A 19,055-nucleotide genomic window follows, 5' to 3' on the forward strand; every position below is an offset into this window, starting at 1 on the left:
CCTGGATTTGGAGCCTTTAGATTTAGAAAAGAGACTTCACCATTGCTCACCTGCTCCCAGATTCTCAAACCTTTGCACTCAGGTGCTTACACGTTTGGCTGCCCTGTTTCTCAGGCTTCTCAGGCTCTGAGTTCAGACTAAATTGCCCCCCATAAGCTTTCCCGGTTCAAAAGTTAGCAGATGGCAGGTTTTGGTACTTCTCAGTTTCCATTGTTTCCTGAGACAATTCCTATATAATAAATCTGTATCTTTCTCATTCTCTCTCTTCCATTGGTTCAGTTTTTCTAGAGAATCCAGACCAATATGCTCACTATTGTATAACATCTTCAGTAAATATGTAATTTGCCAACAGATTGAGCATTGAGCAACAGAAGATTCAGAATAACCCGTTGCTTTTGCCTTATTTAGTTAGAAAGAGTTAGGGCATTCATTATTGTGCGAGTACAGCGATTCAGTAATTGGCCATAACTTAACACATCCCAAATTAGACGGTGTCTTATTTAGATATACTGCAGTTTTATCACCTTTAAAATAAAATCAGATTTCAAAGTAAAACTAAGCATGTTAGAGTACTTTTCAAAAGATGATTTCAAGGTATGGTTAAAACTTGTTGTAGTATTAAGCAAAGTAAATGCATGTGATTAATGTCAAGAATCAAAGATGAAGAATAATTTACAGGAATGAAAAACTACAGTATTGCAGAAGCCAATTTATATTGCTACTTTTTGAAAGTCAGAAATTTGTTAATTCACTAAAACAGCAGAGAGCCACCATCCTCTTTTTGATATTTATTGTGTACTCAGATTTATCCTACTATCTATTCTGACAAGTATATGTTCCTGAAATAAATCAATGTTCTGCTTTCCTGGACTAAGATTAAGAGTAATTGAATGTGAGGATTTTGGTTAAACACTTCACTTTCCAATTTCATCACTTCCCATCTACTCTGAAGTCCTTTCAAGTAGCTAAATGGAAAACCCTGTACAAACTACTACCAAAGTGAAAATTAGAAAGACCGAGCTTAAATTGAATGTGCCAAAATACAAGTGTTTCATAAATATTTCAAAAGGATAGTTACTGGAAAAAAAAAAAAACAGTAAAAACTCATTTTCTTTACAAAGCATAGAACCTATCTTTTTAGCTTATGCTCAGAAAACAGGGAGGAAAGAGTTGGATGGGGACCTCGCAACTTATTAAGTCAAAAACTAAGAAAAATAAAAATTAAGGAAAGATAAAACAAGACAGCCTTTTTAAAAAATTATTTCTTTAACTTTTACTTATTATTATTTTTTTAATTCACCAAAGAGAGAGGGAAAGTGAGAAAGCAAGCTGCCAAGTACAGGACTTGAACTATGATCAGTCATGTGGGAGTCCAGTGTCTTAACTACCACACCAGCTGCGGGGCCCTAAAATAGCCTTTTAAAAATAAATTTGGAAGGGCTGGCAGGTGACATAGTGGTTAAGTCCACTGGACTCCCACATGGCCAACTGTGATCAAGTCCCAGACCTGGTGGCTTGCTTTCTCACTTTCTCTCTCTCTCTCTCTCACTCTGTCTCTCTCTCTCTGAGCAAATTAAAATAAATGAATGAATAAATAAATACATTTCAATAAAACAATTCTTAAAATAAATAGATAAATATGGATTCTATGCCAATGAAGTAGGGAAAAAAAAATTGGAGTACCACAATTATTCTCCATAACCCATATCTGGATATAATTAAACGATGAAAACTATAACCATTTTTTACTTGAGAATTACAATATTTTTAGCATATGACATATGTATCTATAAGCAAGAATAAAAGATTATCAAGTGTTTATAAATAAAGATATTCTAAGTAATTTTGTGATAAGTGATTATTGTGTTATGACTCTAATTTTACAATCTCTAAGGATAAAAAATGGGGATCTAGGGGAAGGCAGAGTGGATGGAAGCATGACATCTGAAATGCTCTGTTTCTGAAGGAAACATAAGGTATGTTCAGATGGTCACCAGTTATCGTCTTTTTTCTACCTAAAAATAACTCCTGGGATGGATTCTGCTCAAAGCTGCCACACTATTAAAACAAAAGATAATACTATGGTCAGTTTAGCGAGATGCTACCTAGGTACTTTTTCTGTTAAGATGAAAATGGACCCATGCAGAATCTCCTTCATTCTGAGTTTACCTTTCAACTCAAACATTTCAAAGTTTTTTAACTTTCAAGTCAACTACATTAAGTCCTCAATTTCATAATCAGTAAACAATGCTGTTACTAACCCCTTCATAGGGTTTTATGAAGAATAAATGTGATGATGGTAGTTTTTGGTTTTGAGAGTTTGGGTTTTTTTTTTTTTTTTTTTTTTTTGCTATAGGATGCATGCACTCACTGTAGAGATAGAGAGACAGAGAGACAGAAAGCAAGAAATCACCCCCCAGGAGGATAACCACACCGCAATTCCTTCTCCTCCATTTTCCTCTTGGAATCTTGGGCTTAGTACAGTATCATAAGTCAACACTCAACAAATGTTAGCTATTATTCTTGAAAGTTCTTAGTGTGGTGTCATTCCACATAATGAGTACTCATAAATAGTACTTCACTCCCACTGTACTTTAATAATTTATACTAAAAAAGGGTAAAAACAACTGGTGTGACAGGATGTGCTGATTTAAAGCAAAAGGCTAGAAATCCAAGGGAGAACTCAATGACCACAGCAACAAAAGCTAGTGCTTATTTCAACTGTGGTTGTTTTTGAGAATTTTAATATCTGGTTCCCAGTGCTATGCTCTAGCCCAATAATTTTTTTTTTTTTTAAGCTTGACATATAAACCTTCCAAATAAATCTTAAAACTACAATAGTATGCTGGGGCTGGCTCCGTAGCCTAGGAGTTAAGGGAGCCGTATTTCATGTGGCCGACACCCTTCAAGTCCGAGTCCGGTGACTTGCAAAAACACCTCAGGCACGTGTGGGTGCATGCCCAAAGTCCTGACAGGGTGGAGACATGGAAAAGAAGGAATTGTGATGTGGCCACACCCCACTGGGGAATGCTTTCTCCTTCTCTCTGTCTTTCTCTGTGTCTCTGTCTCTGGTGAACATATTCACCTTGGCAATTAAAAAAAAGATGACCAGCAGATGGTGAAATGGTAATGGTAACTTGCTGGACTCCCATATTGTTGACCACAGTTCCAGTCCTGGACCTGGTGGCTTAAAACTCATGCCAGGCATGTGTACTTGCAAGCCCAAGATTCCAAGAGGAAAATGGAGGAGAAGGAATTGCTTTTACTCAACAGGTTAAACTGAGTAAGTTAAATGCTTCACATGAATAAAAGATGAAGAGATCAATCTCACATACTAGGTTCACTGGAAAAGAGAGGTAGACACCAAGATAGCGTAGAGAATTTTTATTTAAAAGAACCTTGTAGAGGGGAACTAAGTAAACAGTAGTTATTCGAGGGAAAAGTTGAAGTCCTGTGGATCCAGTGAGGGCCTCAGCTGAACTCCTTGGAAGCGCTCAAGTTAGAATGTAAGTCAGTGTTGTTTCAAGCTAGGTTAGACCCCACATGGGGCCAGCAGGTGGTGTGGTAGATAAGGCCCTGGACTCTCATGTGGACTACAGAGGTTTGATTCTCAGACCTGGAGGCTTGAAAAATCACACCAGGCACCTGAGTGTGCATGCCTAAAATCTCAGGAAGAGAATAAAGAAGAAGGGATTGCAGCATAGCCATTCCCCCTGGGGGTGATTTCTCACTTTCCTTCTCATTGTCTCTCTCGTTGTCTCTTTCCAGTAAGTGCACATGCCTTATGGGAAAAATGAAGCAAAAAAAAAAAAAAAAAACACACAACACAATAACTTCATCAATTAGTCACTGAATGTGAAGAGCTAGGGAAGGGATATGGCCCTGTGACAGGCACCTTTCTTTAACTGAGGACATTTCTCAGGGGGGTGATAGTGGAAGGCTTTCTGTACACAGAACTTCTAGTAGTTACAGAAACAGCTCTTTCTTGGAAGAAGAATCTGGATGGTGCATCACAGGGTCCACCACCACAGCCACACAAAATTCATTCTTTTCTTCAGATATTTTCTCCATTTATAGGAGTCTTTAATTATGACTACCAGAAAAGAGCAGTGTTTTCTTTCTAAAGGTCTTGCATCTACGGCTATAATTTAATAATTTTATAGTTTCTATTAGTATTGAAAAATGCTCCCCCTTTTAAAAACATTACAATGTTTTCTTTCATTACGTATAAGAAAACAAATTTCTTCATACCAATTGGTCAACTTTCTGTGGTTTAATTCATTCTTCTTGTTCTAGATTTGTTGTTATTGTTGGTTTTTGGATCACATGATTTTAGTCTCATCTTCTATAGTGAATTATTTAAAAAATAACAATTTTTTTTTTTTGAGAGAGATTTTCACTGTAGGGCACGTGCGCTCGCCAGACAGACAGAGAGAGACATAGAGACAGAAAGCGAGAAATCACCCCCAGGGGAGATGGTCACGCCACAATCCCTTCTCCTCCATTCTCCTCTCGGGATCTTGGGCACGCACGCACACGTGCCCGGCGTGAGTTTTAAGCCACCGGGTCCGGGACACGAACCGCGGTCGACTACGTGGGAGTCCAGCGACATAGCCATTACGCTAACTGCTGGTTTCCTACAATTTTCTTTTAAAACCCTGCTTAAGCCTTATTCTCTCAGTATTGATTACCAGTAGTATCAAAATAGTTTCATTCTAAATAGTCTGTAACTTGAACTTTATTTTCTCTTTCATACAAGCCTATTTAATTTTTTTTTTTTTCCTGTTTTAGAATAAAAGGAGTGTTTTCGGGCCAACCTGCATATCTGAACTGGGGTCAGCCATATTGCTTCCTGCATTGCAAGTCTCTTGCGTTAATGCTGAGCCATAGTGGTTGGGCCAATTTAAAACTTTTATTTTGGGACCAGCAGTTGGTGTAATGGCTATATCGCTGAACTCTCATGTAATCAACCGCAGTTTGAGTCCCAGGCCCGGTGGCTTAAACTCATGCCAGGCGCACGTACATGCGTGCCCAAAATCCCAAGAGGAGAATGGAGGAGAAGGGATTGCGGTATGGCCATCCCCCTGGGAAGGTGATTTCTCCCTTCCTGTCTCTCTGTCTCTCTCTGTCTTCCTGGCGAGTGTATGTGTCCTATATAAAAAACCTCTTCAAACAAACAAAAAAAACCTTTTATTTTTATTTATTTACTTTCCTTTTATGTTTTTGCCATACGATGTGTGCACTCACTGGAGAGATGGTTAGAGGGAAGGTCAGAAATCATCTTCCCCCTCAAGGGATGGATGGTCACACTACAGTCACTTCTCCATTCTCTTCTCTGGATTTTGGAAATGCATGAATACCATTCAGGTATAATATTCTGGTTGCCGGATCCCGAACTCAAACCATAACTGACCATGTGGGATCCAGCACTTTAATCAACATGGTACCTGCTGACCTTAATTTATAACTTTGTTTTTCTTTTTGGAGAGATTTTTGTTTTATGGTGCGTGTACTCACCAGAAAGACAGAGAGAGGCAGAGAGGTAGAAAGCGAGAAATCACCCCCTAGGGGGGGATGGCCATACCACAATCCCTTCTCCCCCATTCTCTCGGAATCTTGGGCATGCATGCACCCATGCCCAGCATGAGTTTAAACCACCAAGTCCGGACTCGAATTGCAACAGACGATATGAGAGTCCAGAGACATAGCCATTATGCCATCTGCTGGTCCCAATTTATAACTTCTTAAGGTCTTCTGATTATTTCTTTTTATAGAAACCTCTTGTTTTAAAATGTAACTCTAACATTCTGAATATGTAAACATTTCTATTATTTTTCTCCTATTAACATTTTTAAAATATGACCTTGTTTCTCTATTAATTTTATCACTATTAGATTTAAGTGAGTTTCTTATTGAGAAAAGGACTTTTAAAGAAATCACAAATGAGGAAGGAAAACAAAACATGAAAGGCGAAAATACAGAAATGACTGCTTTTATAAAATACTTTTTCGAGCAAAAAGAACTACAGTAATATTTAGGGCAATGTTCAGTATGCTTTCTTTCCTATAATTATTACTAACATAGATTAAATACATGAGGATTCTACTTGTAATACTGTCTGCTTTAGATCTTAGAACACTTTGATGGTTTTTATGTGAGGTAGGATTGGTTTAGATCTGTTTACACGGATGTCGGCGTACTATTTTTAGTAAGTCCTTTATACTTACATTGCTTGTGTTTTCTTGAAGCTGGCATTCCAGATCACAATGACAGGAACATTTCAAACCAATTCCAAGACTCTCCATTTAATAAAAAAAGGCCATTAAGTTTCGGTTCATTGCTATGACCTCTGTATTGGTGGTTGTATGTAGACAACTTCATTTTCTTCCGTGCCAAGATTGGGTGGGGGAAATATCTGCTATAAGAAAAATCTGGTGGATTTCAATGTAAAGGATGTACATCTGTGTGAAAGAGAAAAAAAAAATTCTGTTTTCCCAATTCAGAAGCCAAAAGAGTGATGATATTTTCCAAATCTCTAACAGATGAGAAGATGCATAAATGTATCTTTAAATCTATAGGAAACAAATATTGTCTTAGAAATCATCCCCTCCTGGGACCAGCAGTTACCGTAATGGCTATGTCACTGGAATCCCACGTAGTCGACCATGGTTTGCATCCCAGACCCGGTGGCTTAAAACTCAATGCTGGGCGCGTATGCATGTGTGCCCAAGATCCCAAGAGGAGAATGAAGGAGAAGGGATTGTGGTGTGGCCATCCCCCCTAGGGGGTGATTTCTCCTTTTCTGTCTCTCTGTCTCTCTCTGTCTGTCTGGTGAGCACAAGTGCCCTATAGCAAAAACCTCTAAAAAAAAAAAAAAAAAAGAAAGAAATCATTCCCTCCTGATCCTGGGCATGCATGTGCACACCTGACATTGAACCGTGGTCAGCCATGTAGAATCTGCATCCTCTCCAACACTTCACCACTGCACTATGACACTGTACTGGGGACAAAGAGCACAGAAATCTGAGAAATTCTAGTCAAGTAATATTCGTACAATAGCTGGTATTTGTTACACTGTACATACTATCACATAGCTGGGGGAAATCATTCAGCTACAGGACATGGTGCTTGAGGAGCCAGGCTATCCTAACTGTAAAAGTGGATCTCATTGTTTGAGAAAACGTGGTCGAACATAGAAGATTTAACGCCAAGTGAAGCCAATCAGACGATGAAAGACAGACTTCGTATATCTTTGCTCAGCATGTACTGAATGTCTGCTCTTTATGGCAGAAACGTAAAGACTGGAAAATATGAAAGCAAAAACAGCAAGCGTAGATACCAGAGGCTGCTTAGGAAAGGGCGGGTAGTTGAGAGGAGGAGGAAGAGACACGAGGCAGCGGGGGAGAGAATAGTAACAGGCACAAGAAGAGGAGCGAATGACCGTGTGTCTACATGCCACCTTGGAAATTCCTCAGAAACTTTTCTCATTTACCTTTTCTGTTACGGTTCATTACTCAAGCCTGTCTATTCTATAGCCCACCTTTAACTCCATTCCTTGACTCTGAGACTTCATCTAGCTGCCATTTACTGGTGTCTGCACCAGATTTAAATTTTTCTTTCTTTCTTTTGTTCTTTCTTTCTTTTTGAGAGAGAGAGAGAGATTTTTCCTATAGGGCTCTCACCAGAGAGACAGAAAAACAGAAAGCAAGAAATCACCCCGGGGCAAGGGGGATGGCCACACTACAGTCCCTTTTCCTCCATTCTCTTCTTGGGATTTCGAACACACATGCACATGCACCTGGTAAAATTTTAAGCTGTTGAGTCCGGGACTCAAACTGCGGTTGACTACATGGGAGTCCAGCAACATAACCATTACACCATCTGCAAGTTCCAAACAGATTTAAGTTTTGGTATCATCAAAGAAAAGAACTCTGGGTCTACCAGTCATCTCCACAAAACTTTACATAAAAGTGCCTTGCCTCTTCTTATCACCAAAGTCTATTCCAAATAATTCTTTACATAAAAAAAAAAAGAGCATCAAATAGAATGCTTTATATATTAAATATTTTTTAAAATATTTCCCATTTAGAATCTATACAAAAATCTGTAATTACAGTGAACTTTTTTATATTGCATTATTCCTTGTTGTCTAATAATTGTCACTGGCCCAATAGATGTCACTCACGAATTGCAAACCTATAGTAGCTATGACCTCGCAGAGTTACAGACAGCAGGGCTTTTAACATGACCTTTCAGATCAGAAAACAAATAACAGCTGAAGGCATATTCTCAGAATTTTAAAATCCTCTGGTCTCTGGCTAAAATAAATAAATAAATAAATAAAATTTAAACATAAAAGCAAAACCTTAAACTTCACCTGACTTTGTAAAATAATGGATGCTTCTACTGAAAGCATAAAGGTAACACTTCAAAGACACTATAAGCTTTATTTGGGATTTGTTACAAAGAAATGAGCTAGTTTTACAAAAGTGTATTTTTCAGACAGTTAGAATATATCTACTTAAGAATTAAAGCTAGGGCCAGCCTGTAACACAACAGTAAGTCCTGTGTGTAGGGAGTCAAATCCCAATGGCTTGAAAAACACACCAGATACACATGTTTGCCCTAAAATACTAATGGGTTGGAGAAATGGAGGAGAAAGGATTGCAGCATGGCCATGCCCTTTGGGGAGGTGCATTCTCTCTCACTCTATGTCTCTGGCGAGTGTGTATATCTTCTGGTACTGAAAACAGAAAAATATACACATAAATGAGAATTAAAGCTACGTTTATTTGGCACTCTTTGAGGAAAGCTTTTAGAAACTATTATAAACTTCATTGGTTTCTTAAATAGCATAGCATTACATGAGTCATAATTATTATACTGAGACAGTAAAAATATTCCTTATTGGCATTAAGGTGTGCCACCATGATTTTCTTGTGCTAAGTGATTTCAGTTCATTTTTGGTCTTATGTTTTTACAGTTATTCTCATCTCATGGAATCTTAGCAGCTGACACCTCTCTTCCTGTTCCTATCATTTTATCTTGCTTGTAATAATCATCTTATTCGGGGACCAGCAGTTAGCGTAATGGCTATGTAGTCGCTGAACTCCCATGTAGTCGATCGCGGTTCAAGTACTGGACCTGGTGGCTTAAACTCACGCTGGTCGCATGTGTGTACATGCCCAAGAGACTGAGAGGAGAATGGAGGAGAAGGGATTGTGGTGTGGCCATCCCCTAGGGGGGTGATTTCTCGCTTTCTATCTTTCTGTCTGTCTCTGTCTTTCTGGAGAGCACATGCGCCCTATAGCAAAAACCTCTCAAAAAAAAAAAAAGAGTAATCTAACTCTACCCACTTTTTTCCTTTTTGACTTCACATCAGCCCTTCACTTATAACTGAGGACTTTACAGATTTCAAGTCATTTCATCAAAGTAAATGAGAAATGAGTCCTAGGTTATATAGACAGATAGGTGGAGGTATTTATATATGTATATATAGATATACACACATACCACACAGATACATACAAAAAGGTACACTACGAAAGGTCTTGGGAAATAAATTTAAAGTACATGTTTATTTGACATAATAGAATTTTGAAATCTATTTACTATTTTCTATAATATATAATTTTGCTCAATATTTTGAAGATCCTGTGTGTGTGTGTGTTGGGGGGGCAAGAATTTGAAGTTGCTTAAGGACAATTTTCCATATTTGGGGAAAGTTTGGGTTGACTTTTAGAAAATTGTGTCAGCTGGGGCCAGCCTCATAGCTCAATGGTTCAGAGAGGCAGGTTCCCACATGGCTGACTGTGGGTTCAAATCTTGGCCTTGGCGACTTGAAAAACATGGGTGCTCTAAGTCTTGCTGGGAAGGAAGAGAAGGGAGACGGATTGCAGCCTGGTCACGCTTCATTAAGAGTGCACTTTCTCTCTCTGGTATGCACACTCACCCGCTGGGGGTAAAAATGGTGAACTGGCTAAAAAAACGAGTTTCCTGATAAAGAAATGTCACTACAGTTAATTTACATTATCAAGCCCCACTTAACTGCATCAAATCCCCTAATTCATTCTATGAGATATGAAAAAAAAAAATAGAATGAACTACTTTTTTCTAGAATGGATTATATTTAAAACAATATTTCATAAGTATAAACAAAATCATGTCTTACTTAAATGTGCAATTGAACATTTAAATTCACTTACTAAAAAAGCATAGTTTTCACGTGTTGACAATATTATTTTAGCATAATTATTTCAACTGATATGCAGTTCTACTTTGCTTTAGTGATTCTGGAAAAACAACAACAACAAAACAAACACACGCAAGCCATAAACCAGTCATAGGCTCCTTCATTCGGCTGATTAATGGGGCTTTCTCATATTTTGTATCAGTAAATCTCTTTGGCCTGATTCAGAACAGGATTATCCTTCATTAGGAGTCAGATTTCATGCTTTCACAGAATGCTATGATAAGAAGGGACCTCAGAAATCACTGGCTCATTTCCTTTATTTTAGAGATTAAAAGGGATTTTAGAAAGATGCTGCCTTTTAAAAACTATCTTGTGTTCTGACAGAAGTTCGTCATTTTGGGGTCCACTTAAATAAGTTTCTTATATCCTCTTTCCATAAACAATCCCACTATTATGTAAGGCCAGCTGACTGCTGTTGTATTTCAGTCAGGCATCACTATGTGGTGGACAGAAAGAAAACATTTATTTTTTGCTTTAAAATTCACACATTAATGTTCATAATTTAGATCTATATGTTGCAGTTTGATCATATTAACTATGACTAAATAATCCCTCGACATCGGCCACTCTTTGGTTTCATTTCCTACTTTCTGTTATTAAGTACATAGAGTAGTTCTGAGAAAAAAATCAATTTGGTTGTATTTCTAAGAAAAAAGATCATTTTGGTACATTTTTATGACAATGAAAGTAATAATGCACAGGATGGCAAATAAAGAAAAAAATATAAGTAGGTAGGTAGATACATAGAGAGATAGAGAGATTAGCTATGTAAGTATAGATAAATGATAGATCAATAATGGATCGCTGCATGTGTGTATTTAGTAAATAAATAAATAAATGTACCATAGCCATATGAGAATTCTTCAAAAAGTTAATAGGAAATACATATTATTTTTTAAAAACTGCATGGATTTCAGGGCCAGCAGGTGGCATAGTGGTTAAGGCACTGGATTCCCACATGGCTGACCATGGTGAGTTCTAGACCTGGTGTGTTGAAAATTCTCTAATAAAAAAAAAAAAGAAAAAAGAAAAAATAAATAAAACAGCTAGAGTACAAAAGATAAAACTCAGGCAAGGAATCATCTCCACACAAAAACTGTGGTGTATTTTTCTTTGTTCCCAATCTTTTTATTGGGAGGAATTTTGATGAATACTATATTTAGAATTCTAGATTTTGAATAGAGGCCATGTTCTAATTGCTTTGTAAACTGTGATTAGTTGCTATAAGTTGTCACATCAAGATATATTTCCCTCTTTAAAAAAAAAAAAAAAGATTCACTGGGACCAGCAGTTGGCATGATGGCTATGTCGTTCAACTCCCATGTAGTCTTCTGCAGTTCAAGTCCCAGATCTGTTGGCTTAAACTCACACCAGGGTGCATGCGGATGTGTGCCCAAGATCCCAAGAGGAAAATGGAGGAGAAGGGATTGCAGGCGTGGCCATTGCCCCTGGGGGTGATTTCTCACTTTTCTCACTTTCTGTCTCTCTCTCTCTGTCTCTCTGGCAAGTGCATGTTCTCTATAGCAAAAAAAAAAAAAAAGCTTTCTAAAAAAAATATTCGGAGTCAGATAAGTTACAGTCATTTAAGGTAATCACGTCTAATTGAGACTTTGTAATTTGATGTCTTCAGAGAACATGAAAAAGGGAAATTTGTGAAGAAACTATGGAGAGGTATCTTAAATATTTTATGCAATGAACCTCTACTTTACCACTTTTCTTATCCACAAGCTGTTTTTCAACTGAGTAGATCATCTGTACTAGGACTATTTCTGTACTAGGAATATTTTCTTTAGTATAGTCATAGACATGAATTTTTTCGTAATTCTGGATCCAAATTTAGAACATGGAGAGTTACAAAATAAACCACTGCCATTTCTGGGTACAGAAAAAGTGGAAAAATTAACAAATACCTGGAGTTCTGATTCTCCAAATCATGTATGGGGCATATATAAGCAATTGAATGCTAACAGCAATTAGCTAAAATACTATTTATTGCTTAAAAATATTTGAAACTGGATTTTTACCTCAGTGGTTTAGGAACCCCAGATCTCACATGGTCAATCACAATTCAAAACCCGAACCTAGGGGCTTAAAAAAACATGTTGGGTGCCTGTGCACGTGTGCCCAAAGTCCTAAGGGGATGTAAAATAGAGAAAAATGGGATTGTGCCATGACTATGTCCCTGTAAGGGGTTCTCCCTCTCTCTCTCTCTCTCTCTCTCTCTCTGACAAACACTGGCACCCTCTGACAATAAAATAAAGAAAAATACTTTCAAAAATTTAAAAAGGAAATTCAATATAAATATTACAAATCTTTTTGTTGTTGTTTTGCTATAGGGTGTGTGTGCTTGCCAGAGAAAGAGAGAAAAAGAGATAGTGAGAGTGAGAAATCATCCTCCCTCCAGGGGGGATGGCCACACTACAATCCCATCTTCAATTTCCCCTTGGGATCTTAGTCATGCACACACACATACTTGACGTCATTTTCAAGCCACCAGGTTGGGGACTTGAATTGCAGGTATGTGAAATCCAGTGTCTTACCTTCCACACTACCTGCTGGTTCAATATCCTGAATCTTAATAATAATAAACAGCATTTATTTTATGCCTATTTGGTACTATTTTAGCATTCTATTTAGACAGAGACTTAGCATGGCTGGTTCACTTGCCTTAAGTTGTACAGCTTATAGATGTTAAAATCAAAACTCAAACTTAGGGATTAAAGGGGGTGATAACTTCTAATGAAACAGAAGTGAATGCTGAAAAAAATTAAAAATGTGTCTATTAATTCATTTTTTCATAATATAAATATTAATTTCATGTTAACATAAAAATGTTATTCCTAAGAAAAAAATCAAAATTATGCTTTTCTATAACAAAAAATATTACTGAGATGCATGGCATTATTTTACATTTTTATAAATTTTTTATTGGCTCAGTAGAAGCTGCTGGAGTCTCACATTTTTGGTATCCAGTCAGGTAACCTCTGAAAAACTCCACTGTATACTCATATGGGGATAAATGTAAAAAAAATGAAATAACATATTTATATTCTTAAGAAAGTAATTTTGACCTCACAGTGCCCCCTCAGAGAATTTTAAGAATGCCCAGATTTTGATATTTCTGAAACTGAAAGATCTCTACAGTTTTCTTTTCATTCCCATAGTCCTAAATCTTAATTGATGATTTACATCTGTACAACTAGCGTTTTGGCTTTGTGGATATAATCAAACTTTTTTAAAGTCATCTTAATCAATATTGAAGAAGACATTGAAAGGAAGACAAAAGAATTCAGAAAACTACAGTAATAAGAAACACAATAGTGATGAGAGGATTGCAGAGCAGGATAGATTCCAAGGCAATCTAAATAGAATCAGTCCCGTGCTTAAAGCTGCACTGAATACAGATGGCATAAATGCATGATTGGATATTGATTAACTCAAAGTCACCAACAAGAGGCTGACATATGATTAAATATTTGCCAATGTAAGTCTAGTCCTGTGACATCCAGCTAAATTAAGACCATGGATAATTGCCATTTTATCAGTTAGAAAACTCCACCCAGTTTCCTTAGAAAATGACTAAAACCATTGAAAATCAAGAGAAAGCAACCACTCTAAAAATGATACAACCACTAAACATCCTACACCCAGGATGAGATCATATGGCTTAGTACAGAAATATGCTGGATCAAGAACAGAAGTTCCACATTCTCTACTGACAATTTATGAGGTAGTAAAAAAACAATCTCCTTAGACTCCAGTAACTCTAAATGGAGCAAATTGAGTAAGATAATAAGTAAAGCCTTATACACAACATAACAAACACTAGAGAGAGCAATGGGTAATTATGAAACATCTGATCAATGAAAAGAAAGTAAAAAAATAGATATTTGACATCCTCATTCTGTTAAAAGAAGTTAATGTTTATTTTATGACTATTTTTGAAGTAGCTTTAAAGTAGCTTTAAAATCTTTACAAAATATATATTGAGGAATGTTTATACTACTGTATAAATTGTTTGGTTTTCCTTTTGAAACTGACAGTGAGAGAGAAGTGACCAGTTTAGAAATCTACCACAGGGAATTGAGATAGTATAAATTGGGACCTAAGTCTTAAAGAAGGGGGAAAAAAATGTAAACATGTTCCAAGGAGTTAAAAATCAATCCCTGTAGTCAGACAGCAAGCACATAGAGGTGAAGGCAAAGCAGATTCCAGAAAGAATTGAGGAAGAAAATAAAGATACGATCACATATGAACTTGCATTTCCAGGACCAGCAGGTAGGGTGGTGGTTAAGATGCTGGACTTGAAGATAGCCAGCACATAGTTCATGTTGCTTTCTTACTTTGTTTCTCTCTCTCTGTCTCTCTCTCTCTCTCTGGTGAGCACATACCTTAAAGCAAATTCATAAATTAAATCAAATAAATCATTATAAAAAATAAGAACTTGCATTTCTTGTGGCCAAGGGACAAGGATTCATCTCTTAAAGTGCATCACTTGTCCACTAATGAGAGAGTTCTATTTTAGACAGTTATTAACAAATCTTATTTTTAAAATTCCTATCATAAGTATTTTAATAATTTGGAGGGGAGAGAGGTTCTTTTTTGTGTTTTGTATTTATTTATTTATTTACTTACTTACTTACTATAGGTTATGTGCACTCGTCAGAGAGACAGAGAGACAAAAAGTGAGAAATCATCCTCCAGGGGGATGACCATGCTACAATCCATTTTCCTCCATTCTCCTCCTGGGATCTTGGACATGCACACATTTGTGCCCGGCATGAATTTGAAGCCACTGGGTCCAGGACTCAGACAGCGGTAAGCTATGTGGGAGTCTAGCGATGTAACTGCTTTGCCATCTGCTGGCCACTCATAAGTATCTTAAATATAATACTTCTAGTGCTCAATAACATCATGCATTACACATGGGCAGTCTCTACTCATTACTTCGGTTAATTCAAAGAAAGCTTACCTACAGCCAGTTCTATTAGGTAGATTCCATTTTTCTCAAAGACCAGCCCTTAATTGTTCATTTTCCACCTACTCAATGTTCTGACCTAAAATAAATCCAAGTCATGACCAATTGTAGGAGAAAGATATTTAAAAGTTTGAATATTTAAAGATTATTTTAAACACCAGATTTATATTCCTTGATATTTTAGACTTCTGCTTTGCATTCCTTCTCTTTACTTAAAATGCCAGTTTTATCCCGTCTACTTAGCATACTCCTAGTCTTCAGAACACTTCTGAAGCGTTCATTCTAGTAAGCTTTCATTTGTCATGAATGAATTCTGTAATACCAGAGTTTCCAGTTCGACTTCCCAAGTAGGTATGAGAACTCTGGATATTCCCTAGATGGATATTTTAAAAAAATGGTAATAGTGTGAATCTCAGTGGATTGTTATGAAAATTTCACAAGCACAAATGAGAGCAAAAATGAAATGGCTGGTATAAAGTAAGTTTCAAAGTCAATGAGTTTCTTATCATTAGTCCCCATTCGTGACAGTCATCACACAGAACCTTTCCTAACGATTTCATTCATCCTGCTTATACTCATTGATGACACACATCTGTCAATCGAAAGAGATAAAAAGAAAAAATAGACTTAAGGATTAGATACGATGGCTCAACAGCAGCAGTGAAGACAGTGGGGAGCTATGTGCGATGCTGGGGCTGAATGGGAGAGCTCAGACCCCTGTCATTTTGGACATGCCCTCGTGGCCATGAGGACTGAGGAGATGATCATGGTAGGACCGTGCTGTGGGTCCCTGTATATTTGTCTGTCTCTCTCTCTCTCTCTTCAAAAAAAGAAGTAAATGAGCTTCAATAAATAAATAAATAAAATAATAAAAGATACAAAATAGAGACCAAAAAAAGACATAAAAAATTTGCCCCCATCAAGTAAAATGTTGGTGCCATAGGGCATGTAATAACTAAAACATATAATGTGCTAAAAAAATAGAGAGCAAAGAAAAGCAATAGGTAATGTGGAAATGGTAAGAAGGTTGGAACTTGAGAGAGTTGAGCCAGGAAAGTTCTTACATTTGAGTAGGTAACACTTCAGTCAAAATCTACAGAGTTCATGGGAACAAGCAAAAGGCTGGCGGTGTTCCCGGCAAATGGAAGACCAAGTACTCTTCCATCAGCATACTGTCAGTCTGTACTGTCATCGCCTTCCACACTGTCATCGCCCTCCACACAGCAACGTGAGTGACTCTGCCCACATACAAAAGAGAAAAGCCAACATAAAAACAGTTAAGGAATGAATGATAGATATTAATGGTAGGTAATAGAAAATAATAAACCTATAGATGTTTCTAAGGAAAAGTCTCCAAGTAGGAACTGAATGATGAACTGGAACAGAAGCAATAATCTACATCATAAATGAATCATTAAAAATATCTATACAGGGAACCAGCAGTTAGCGTAATGGCTATGTCTCTGGACTCCCACATAGTCAACCGTGGTTCACGTCCTGGACCCGGTGGCTTAAATCTCACGCCGGGCGCATGTGCATGTGTGCCCAAGATCCCGAGAGGAGAATGGAGGAGAAGGGATTGCGGCGTGACCATCAACCCTGGGGGGTGATTTCTTGCTTTCTGACTCTATGTCTCTCTGTGTCAGGCGAGTGCGCGTGCCCTATAGCGAAAACCTCTCCCCCCCCCAAAAAAAAATATATGTATATACACATATATTTAGTTTAACAGGGAATGGAGGATGCTGAGGATGTAGAGCCAAATGAATATTGTACTGTAAGGAAAAAAACATCTATGAAGAGACAGATGCTGTGTATAGCCTGGCAATTTCTTAATTCGTAAGCATAAATTTTAATATTTAAAAGGGATCCAGGTAGAAGAAGGAATAAATAATTGGATGGTTTCAGACCTGTGCTATGCAGAAGACAATGAAGTAATGTGATACGATTTTAGAAGAAACTTAAAAATGATAAATTGTACAACCATGAACTTACTTCCCATTCATGCGGAAAACTGAATAACATCCTCAGATATGTATGAGTTAGGAAAAAAAATGGCACTAATAATAATGGCATTATTATTCTTGAAAGAAAAAGAAAAATACATTGGACCTATGCTCTCAAAAAAAAAAACAAACTCAGAAGACAGATAATAACTAATTGAGAATGAATAAAAAGCTGTATTACTACTGGGTTAACAGAAATTTCTATTCTGTATGAATAAAAAATCAATTCTACAGAGGACTATCAGGTGGTGAGATGGTTAAAGCGCTGGACACTCCCACATGGCCAACCATAGTTCGAGTCCCAGACCTGGTGGTTTGCTTTCTCACTTTCCCTCTCTCTGTCTGAAAATAAATGAATGAATAAATAAAATTAAATAAATAATTCTTTAAATAAAGAAATAAGTCCTATAGAAATTATTCTATGGAAAAGTAGATTTCTAATTCTAGAGTCAGAAATCAATTCTGTGACCTCAAGTAGAAGGTTTAATCCTACAGTATTACTTGCAGCTGTTTCTTTTTCCTGTACCAGGAAATACCTCTTGAGCACACATCCTTCATCAAGAGTGCAAATGGAATCCTTTTCCTGTATTGTAAAAGCTTAAAACTTGAAATAGCGCTTTCATCTTCAGACACTTGCTAATAATATCTAACCTGCACAGTGGAGATCTAGACTCAGTGAATTATTAAACAAAAGTTTTGTTTTGTCTAATTCACCTCTTGCAAAGTTATGGTAGCTAAGAGCATTTTATTAGCCAACACATTTAATTAATGCTTTTCTTGCTAATTGAAACTCATATCGAATTACCTGACCCATTGTGTTGCTTTTATTTTCATTGAGAAATAATAGTAAGTCACGATATGATTGTATCTGTCATGTAGCCCCCTTTTAATACCCTCTTCAGTCTCAGAATCCATGATGTATTTTTAGTCGTTCTTAGTGATTCAGTGTATAAACACATAGATATATATAATAGTTTATTTTAAAGATAGTTTTCAAATTTGATTGTATGACTTAATATTAGAGACAATTTTAAACATTTTTAATTTACATTATTCAAAGTGATTTTTTTTTTCCTTTCATAAATAGAAAACAAGACTAGGCCTAGCTGCTGTGGACAGATGTTAAGGTGGCACTGTGGTAACCTGAAACCATATAGGAAGGTTGGAGGTGTGGATCCCGGGTTTACCTGAGGGCGTCACTGTGGCCACGAGTACTCTCAGGGGGTTCTGGCTTCTCAGAAGGCTGCATTCTGTCATGGATCCCTGTCTTTCTTAAGAAGTAAAGAAAAACTTTTTTTAAAGTAAGGAAAAGAAAACAATACTTACAGGTCATTTTTTTCCCTTTTTTTTTAGATATGGCATGGCTGTTTTACGATCTATTCTAGTGTTGGATTTCCAAGAGCTTATCAGAATACTTTTGCACTTTTGATCATATACTCGTTTTCTTACAAAATGTGCATTTTAAATGTTAGGTAGCATTGATAGTGTACTATATTGTTATTATTTTAGATCAGGACACTAGATCATCTGGTCAGTATCCAGGATTGCTTTGGCTTGTCATTTCAAAGCAAGTGAGTACATTCTTGCAGGCCTACCTGTGGGCATGGCCAAATGCATTCTTATTTTGGACAATCTTCTTTTTGCAATTTCATGTAAATGTTGAAAAAGAGATATATTGAGTGCTAACAAACTCATCTGCCATCTCCATCTTGAACTCAGTTCTTAAGTTATTCTTTATACTCAAACTTGATTGACTTTTCTTCTTTTTTCAAAGTTTTGCCTTAAGGCGTGTGCACTAGCCAGAGAGAGAGACAGACAGACA

General features: G+C 36.9%; 1 long non-coding RNA gene across 2 annotated transcripts in view; it reads right to left on the minus strand.

The window, feature by feature from the left end:
- The window catches only part of LOC102497394 (uncharacterized), a 211,185-nt gene that overhangs the window by 116,104 nt on the left and 76,026 nt on the right, over window positions 1-19,055 (minus strand). For both annotated transcript variants that reach the window (XR_001370484.1, XR_334790.1), the window contains one exon: window positions 6,228-6,461. This is a non-coding gene — a long non-coding RNA (uncharacterized LOC102497394). The remainder of the gene's footprint in view (window positions 1-6,227; window positions 6,462-19,055) is intronic.

This window comes from Tupaia chinensis, unplaced genomic scaffold (assembly GCF_000334495.1).
Source record: "Tupaia chinensis unplaced genomic scaffold, TupChi_1.0 Scaffold000281_1, whole genome shotgun sequence".
NCBI classification, from domain to species: domain Eukaryota; kingdom Metazoa; phylum Chordata; class Mammalia; order Scandentia; family Tupaiidae; genus Tupaia; species Tupaia belangeri.